This window comes from Stegodyphus dumicola, chromosome 10 (genome assembly GCF_044657685.1).
Source record: "Stegodyphus dumicola isolate Sdum_Otavi_A_Nest chromosome 10, ASM4465768v1".
Lineage (NCBI taxonomy): Eukaryota > Metazoa > Arthropoda > Arachnida > Araneae > Eresidae > Stegodyphus > Stegodyphus dumicola.
In genome coordinates this window covers 70,946,686-70,955,155 of record NC_140777.1, presented here as the reverse complement: position 1 = coordinate 70,955,155, position 8,470 = coordinate 70,946,686, and positions in this window count along the sequence as shown.

The following is an 8,470-nucleotide window of genomic DNA, read 5'->3' as shown; positions in this document are numbered from 1 at the left end:
TTAACATAACTATTTTCTATTAGACTTGAAATGACAAGTGAGAAAAAAAGGAAGTGTCTGCCTTAAGCTTACCGACAAGCTATTTCAATATTAATATTTCTTCGACTGATGCTATAGTCTTTCAGATTATGATGGCTCATCAGCGGCCGAGTGATAAAGTCGCTGAACACAGGTAGTTCAGTCTGAGGTTCGCATCTTCAAGAATGGGTTGGGTGCATGGGCGTTTTCGTGGTTTTCGCCATGTGTAACGTGTATACGAGCCAGTTTTCCTTAGAAAGTCCTCCACGAAGGCATCCCTCCTCTTAGGCAGATAGCCCTAGTGTGCTTTGCCATCATTAAATAAATCAAACCAAACCAATTGAATAGTTCCTCTAGAATAGTGAAGAAATTACTTGTTTCTTGGTAAGAGTGAACTGATTTTATTCATACTGAAGTACTTTATGCGCGTTTTTTTTTTCAGGTGTGCATAGAACTTATAAATTTTGTTTTTGTCGCAGCCCACTGATCTGGTGGGCTTGCCCGCTAGTCGCTTCTAATATCTGAATTTAAATAATGAAAAACATCTATTTCATTTCCACACGAACAATTTTCATGAAATATCGACTGTTAGAGACTCAGTTACGTCATACATGTATACTACTCTAAGACGTGTAGCTCTATTATAAGATTTTAAACTTGAGAAAAGTTTATGAAGTAATTTTATTACTAGACGACCCTGAGGTTTTTGGCTACCTCTTTAAATTTCAAATTATACTCCTTACGAGTCTACGTAAAATTTCTTGAATAAAAATATTCTGCCTTATCATGTTTGGGAAAGAAAACGCTATCATGCGCATTTTAGGAACTTAATAAACCAAAGCGTAAAAAAATGCAGCTTTCTTCTTGAAACGAGAAATGGAAACTGCAACGAGTGAAATTCAGGAAAGCGTAAGATATGGAAAGTTCTGCAAAATCGAAAGCGTGACTCCTTCTTTAAAAGGCCAAGCAATAGGTTCGGCTGGGGTTGAAGCCATTCAAATGCTCTGAAAATATTTTGTTTCCATCCAGAGACGATATCACTTTCAAGTTGCAACAACTCTATGAAAAGTCAGAAAAATATCGCTACCCCTATAAGTCCAGTAACGAGGAATTTTCAGCGTCTCTGACTGGCCATATAAAAAAGGAGTAAAAGTGAATAGCTCCTTATAGCATAAATTCGCTACCCTCTTTGGCTACTTTTTTAAAATTGGAAAATACTTTTGGTGTTACATCTTTTTGAATCTTTTATACTGAAGGAGAAGTCGTTAACCGGTAAGTAATCTAATGCTAATGAGATATTTTTCTCGCAAAAATTTTAAACTTTCTTTATTTTATGAAGAAAATAAACATTCCTATGCCGCAAGTATATGCAGAATGAGTTACATTTTTGAGGAAAGTTTTAGAAAAGTTTAAGAAGTATACGTGAAAATTTTAGCTAATACTTTCATACTTTTTGAGATTTCTGCTATACATTTAGATTGTCGTAATTCTTGGAGATAAAATCTTAATGCTAAATGATAAAGTTGTAACATAAATGAAGGTACGTAAGATTGCAGCAAAATAATTTTGAATATGTACAAGAACGTTTGACTAATCTTTGGAATATGGTAACAGGTAGTTTGGCGACATTTTTGTAAGGCGATAAAGGTTACTAGCTAGGACTTTAGCAGTGTACATGGATGAAGCCAAGAGTGTGCGCAATGCCATTTTTGTGCAATTCTGGGATGTTTTTTTAAGTTAAAATAGGTCGATGTGTACATGGATACCATGTATGTGCAATTCTTAAAAACGCGGCAAGCTGCTTGCGATTCTGCCCTTTCTCCCAATTTCGCACCTAATCTTCGTTATGATTAAGCACTTTTGTTCCATAAAAGTTCCAGCATAAGCGTAATTTGGCTAGCACATTGTTGAAAAAAAAAATTGTTGAGTAAAAAAAAAAAAAAAAAGCCGTTACTTCGTGAAAACAAAATGGCGCCCAAACAAAAACTAGCAGGTTGCTGTAGCAGGTTTGGTCGCCAAAAAATCGCCAAGCTACCATAATGCGAAGATTAACCGAACTGTTAATTTTATATATGTCTTAACATTTCCAGTCTGGATGTCATTTTATGCATATACGTTCGTAGTTCTTTTTTTTTTTTTTTTCTTTTTTTTCTTTTTGATTTTGCTACTGCATAGTACACTACTTAAGTAATGTCTTCGTGGAGGACTTTAGAGTTTCATATTCAAGCTACACATGGCGGAATCTTCCGAAAACGCAATGGCAGCCGGCCATCGTGGTTTGAGCTCAGTTCAGACCACCAGTGATAAATGATCTTACCCGTCAGACTCGGGTGAATAATTAATTTTATGCAGCAGTACTTATCACTTCGCATTTTAGTTCCGAATAGTTTGCTATTGCTTATTAGCCCAAATAGGCGTTAGCCCAGAAGGGATATTAGTCTCAAAACGGCATATTGTGTTGAATCACTTTGAAAGACTGAATCACTTTTCAAATTGTTGCCACCAAATATTATCTCCCTTTATTATATTTAAAGAAATTAAATACTGAAGAATCTGCATGAATGCATGTATGTTTCTCGCACTGTGAAAAAATGACAGTATCTAGAGCCAGCAAAATTTGAATAAGGTAATCCTCCACCCGAATATGGGCATCTGTAAGCCCGAATTTGGAATTGGTTTTTTTTATCTATTTCATATTTTGCAAAGCTTTAACGAATTTTTGATTAACAAACTCAGCGATTTCAAAGCGAGCAATGGCAACACAGTACGAAAAAGAAAACATTTTTATCTCCAGCGCGAGAGACTGTATATCGGAAATCGTAAAGATATGCTGTTTTTAAATATTTTATTATAGTGCTGTTGAATTTTTGTCTTAATTAATTATTCGGCGATAAATCTCTTGATTTTTATCCTGCCCGTTACACATAAGACTTAAAGTTTTACACAGAGCTGCATTTCTGGTGTTGTGTGGTGTATTTAATTATGGCAAAGCACACTAGGGCTATCTGCCTAAGGGGAGGAATGCCTTCGTGGAGGACTTTCTAAGGGAAACTGGCTCGTATACACGTTACACATGAGGAAAACCACGAAAACACCCATGCAGCCAGCTCGTTCGCGGGATTCGAACCTCGGACCGAACTACCAGTGTTCAGCGACTTTACCGCTCGGTCGCTGGTGGACACGAGCTGCATTTCTATCTGAATTTATTCACATTAATTGCCATTTAACAGCGTATCAAGCCAAATTCATCCGGAAATAAATAACATTTGAATGAAGTAACTAAAATTGAATAATTATAAAATTTAAGCTAGCAACTTACGTAACATTTATTTAAAGAGAAATTTACGTATTTAATATTTTACCCAACCCTCTATCTGGGTACGATAACAGCAATTTTTAACAACTTTGACCTGGATTTTACACAGGAGGTTGAGATTTCATGTGATATTTAATGTCATACTAATTGCTACCTTTCTCACCAGTTTTCTGGAGTCTAAGGTGACGGTTGCGGTTTTACGCATAATTTTTCTATTATTGATCGCAAGTCTTCCATCACAGTAATTCTGGCGATGGGAAGGAATTGCAAGTCCTTTTTTCAATATACAGCAACCACAACATCGCTATTTTTATTTGGAATTGTTGCCGTATGTGAAAATGAAATGTAACTTAAACCTAACTGTCACTCGCTTTGCCTGAAGGCTGAACTAGAGTACTAGATTAAGGTAAGGAACTTCATTTTGTAGAATTGCCTAAAAAAAAAAGAAACTAGCTTATATTCATATTAATGCAGGGAGGGAAGTCAGGAAATCCCATTCAGTCAGCCTCTTCTATCGAAACAATCTGTGGCATGCTGTCATTACTTCAAGTCTTTAGCTTCTCACCCACAGGTGGATTTTGAGTAAATGCGAACCCCTTCAGCATTTTTGGGAAACATTTTGAGATTTCCATACGTACTTTGGGGCACGTATGAAAACAACACCTTAGGAATAGTTAAATGTACGTTTAGGGAATAGTAAGATGCATAATTTTATTCAGTACATATGTTGCGGTGAAACACCGAAATCTGGAGAATGTTGACTTCCACCGGTGAATGTCAACATTCACATAGTCGCTTGGTGTATGTCCGAAATATTGTCCAAATACTCTTATTTCTGCGGTAAATGTCAACATTCGCCATGTACTAATGGTGAATGTTGAACATATAAGAATATTATATTTTTTTCTCCGTAATTCAGTCGCAAAAAACGCACTTGAGACTTAAAATAAGAACTTAAGAACATACATTCAAAATGAGAAAGGAAAATAATTGAACTTAAAAACTTACTAAATTACGTAATTCAAATCTTATTAATTGCAGCAACTTAAACTATTATGACACTTTGAATTGCACAAGAGGCCCTTGCTTTTACAACTGCATGTATTTGTGGAACACTTCCTTTTGCAATGACAGCGTGTACATATATTCCTCTCTATTCGACCTACATTAGAGCATATCTGTGATTGTCGGCATGTACCGGTGAGGGTCGGAATGTACAAGAATGTAATGCAATATTCAATCTTTCACCGACGTATTTGGTGAATGTTGACATTCTCCGGTGAAAGTCGACATTTTCCAATTTTGGTCTTTCACGGTAACATATTCAAAAATAACTAATATATACTAATAAAGTAAAAATTAAATATATACTTTGATGTCTACCATACTCAATATACTTTCTTTCTTACTCAATGGCGGGCCCTCAACAGACTTCCTCTTAGCCACTACAAAGGCCAGAAGTGGTGGTCATTTTATGGGGGCACCTAATAGGTGGGCAATTTTTGCCTTCTGCGAAGGGACGGACAATTGCAGCCATGCCTTTTCTAGATTTCGAAACCGGGCCCTTTGGTACTGCAGTCGGCTCTTCTAACCACTATACCGTCTGGGCGGCTTTCACTATACTAAAATTCAATATATATTGTATATATTAATTATTCAATATACCATATTTAATATATACTGTATACTATTCAATATACCATAGTCAATATATACTGTTACTATTCAGTATACCATATTCAATATATACTGTATACTATTCAATATACCATAATCAATATGTACTGTATACTATTCAATATCCTACTACTCAAAGTTTTTGTATTACTAATACTAAAATATTAACTATTTTAAAAGCACTTTTAGGGCGCTAGAGCACAACTTAAGGCAATCGGAAATATCTATTTTTACTTTAGGTTCCATAGAGTGAAGGTTCATATTAAGAGATACCAAAGTATTTCTGTGTATATTATGGAGAATTTTGTATTTAGATATGTAATTGTAGCAGAATTATAAGTAAAATAGTTGTAGTTTTCTGTGTAATGCAATGTAAGACAGATTTTGTGAGAAAGCTATGCCAAAACAGTAAGGATACGTGCGTTTAAAATTCAGTAAATGGGTATCTCGGTAATTTGTATTGAAACTGAATAAATGTAATTGATTGCTATGTTAGCCGTAACCTTAATTGCACCCTCGTTTTGCTTTGCAGTTATTTCCAGAAGCAGAAAGTACTAGAAATATCTCGCGTCCGGTTGAAAATTATTTAAGGCCGCAGAGAGAGCATCTGTTCACAATTGCTTGGTTATTGTTGTTGCGAGTTGTTTAGTTCCGTGGGAACTGAGATATCCGAGTTAGCTTTCTCTTTAGATGAGCTTTGCATTGCTCAATGTCTAACGTTCTTAGTAGTTTGAAAGGTAACTGCTGATTATACTGTGTGATACTGTGAACATTTGCATGAATATTTCTGTGGAAAATTCCAGAGTTCTGAAATATTTCTTTTGATAGAATAAATTTTATTAGCCTATTATCGGACTTATGCATTCAACCTAACACGAACTCGTATTCATGCAACAATATTTAAAATTTAGTACTCTCTAAAGTTGAAATATCTGTTTTGAATAGTTCATGTAAAATTAACTGAAATTAATTATAGTGAATTTTCATTGAGTATTTTACTTTATTTTGTACTTTACGTTTTTCCTAAACACCGTGTGAAAAATTTTTGTAATAGGAAGTTACAAGTATTTTGCCAACAAGAATTGTATCACAACATAAAATTTATCAGATCTAAATTAGAACTAAACCTTTTTTTTCCCTAAGAGCTAATTAAAGGAAATTTTATTCTCTGGGAAGACACATTATATTATGATAAAAAGTGAGAGTCATTTTTATTAAAAAAAATAAAAAGTGTGAGTATTCTTTAAACCCTGATTTCAAAGGCTATTATCCCAGAATTAGGAAGACCACTTTTGTGTTTATTGTAACCTATCTAAAAAAGAAACTAGAACTGTCTGTAAGCTGTCTGAAAAGAAATTAAATCTCGAAAAGCTGAAAACGATTTATGTCACGTACTATTTTTATGGTTCGCTACGTGAATTTTTACGATTTTGTTTGGCTTCTTTAAAAGGATTAGACATTATTTACTTGAATACTTAAGCAAGTTTCTACGGTTTTGCTGCGAAGGAAATTTTAAATTACATAAAATCTCATTAAAACCGCGAGCTTTAAACGACAAAGAAATTTTATCTATGTTAGCTTTAAATGATGCAAAAAGGAAAGAAAAGCCTTTATAGAAAGGAAAGTAAGCTGGATTATAAATTGAATGTTCAATCCATGTACTATTATATTATTTATCTTAGTGAAAAGAATATATTACATAATTGCTTCTGGTAATGATTGAACACGGTATACGAGGTATCCTTAGAGAAGCGATGTCTACTTAAAAGAATTTCTAAAAGAATCTGGCTTGCATTTATTTACAGATTAGGAAACCTTTAGACAATATTTATACAGTCAGTAAATATCACAGGGATATAAAATCCGAGCCGAAATATCAGTGTTCAAATGTCTCATCCATTCAATTAGTGAGATTTCAGAGCACTGATAGATGTTAAGACGATATAAATGGAGACTTTTCGAGGAAAAACAACGTTTAAAAAAGGAAGGACTGTATTGGAGGATTAATTTTTACTAGGGAAAAAAGAATACATTTTACTTCTAAAAACTTCATGAAAGTTTTAAATTAATTTTTATGCACACATTTCTTTTCATAGATGTTTTCCATAGCAAATTAAAAAGAAAAGTTCTTTCCTTTCCTGGTTGTTACATTTTCTATTCGTTCGATTTTAAGTCATCCTAGCTTCAATTTGGGCTAGTTTCGAAAGAGTGAGAGCGTTTTCTATAGGCCTCGAATAAGATTTTCAGCTTCTTCAGGAACGTTTGGTGAAAAGAAACAGCACTGACTTAAAAAATAGTTACAGAATCGTAATATTTACGAAAACATACAGTACAATTTAATCTTTCAGACGCATCTTTATTAATTTAGAAGTCAAACAACAAAAATCAGCCTTATATTTTCAAATTTTCACAGGACTAGTTTCAATGGTTTTACCGAACCATCACTCTCAGCTGCAAAAGCGCAAATGAACGAAACGAGATAAGATATAATGATTAGATAAGATAAGGAACCAAGCCACTGGCGCCATCTGTTGATGAAACCAGAACTAAAACATAATTTCTTTAAAGGCCGAAGGCAAAGATGAATTGGAATTAGGTTCGTTAACTAGAACAGAAAGATTGTTTTGAATGTGAAATGCCTCTAGAAAACCCATTTCTCCAATCGAAGATGTTTTTTGAATAATTTTGGTAGCATTAAGATTGAAAGTGTGATTTTAGGACCAACAATGTCGGGCAACAGAAGACTTCTGTGTTTCCTTTTTTCGAATATATGCCTCATGTTGCTTAACGCGAAATTTTAAGGCTCTCTTAGTTTGGCCAATGTAAATTAAGCCATACTGGCAAGGAATCCTGTAAATACCCCTGGAATTCATATCCGGAATGGGGTCCTTGAGTATGGAACTCGTAATTTTATTGAAGGGAGAATAAACGACTCGAAAGTTAAATTTCTGCAAAATACTTGCAACTTTATAGCTAATTGATGAAAAGAAGGGAATGACAACAGAAATTTTATAATTCCTAAAACAAGAGTGTGCCTTTTGCTGTGTTGAGATGAGAATTTTTTAATTGCTTGATTAAAAATGTTGGGTGAAAAGCCCCTGTCAATAGCTATTGCTTTTAAATAATTTAGTTCTTCATAGAGGGATAGTTTGGAGGAGCAAGCTTGAAGAGGACGGAAAGCATAGGAATGAAATGAAGCTAACTTTAACTTTTTTGTTTAGTCGGATGATATGATTTGAAGTGGGGTGGAGGGTAAACCGATGAAGGTTTACGGTAAGCCGTAGTACTGAAGTTGGATGTGCTACGTTTGAAGGTCGAGAAACAGAAGAGAATTGCAAGTCTCAAGTTCAAAAGTGAACTGAATAGCAGGATCAAGGAACTGAATAGCAGGAATTCATTGTTGAAAGAACTTTATTTAAAAAAAATTTATTACCTTCAAACAGGGTAAAAGTATCGTTT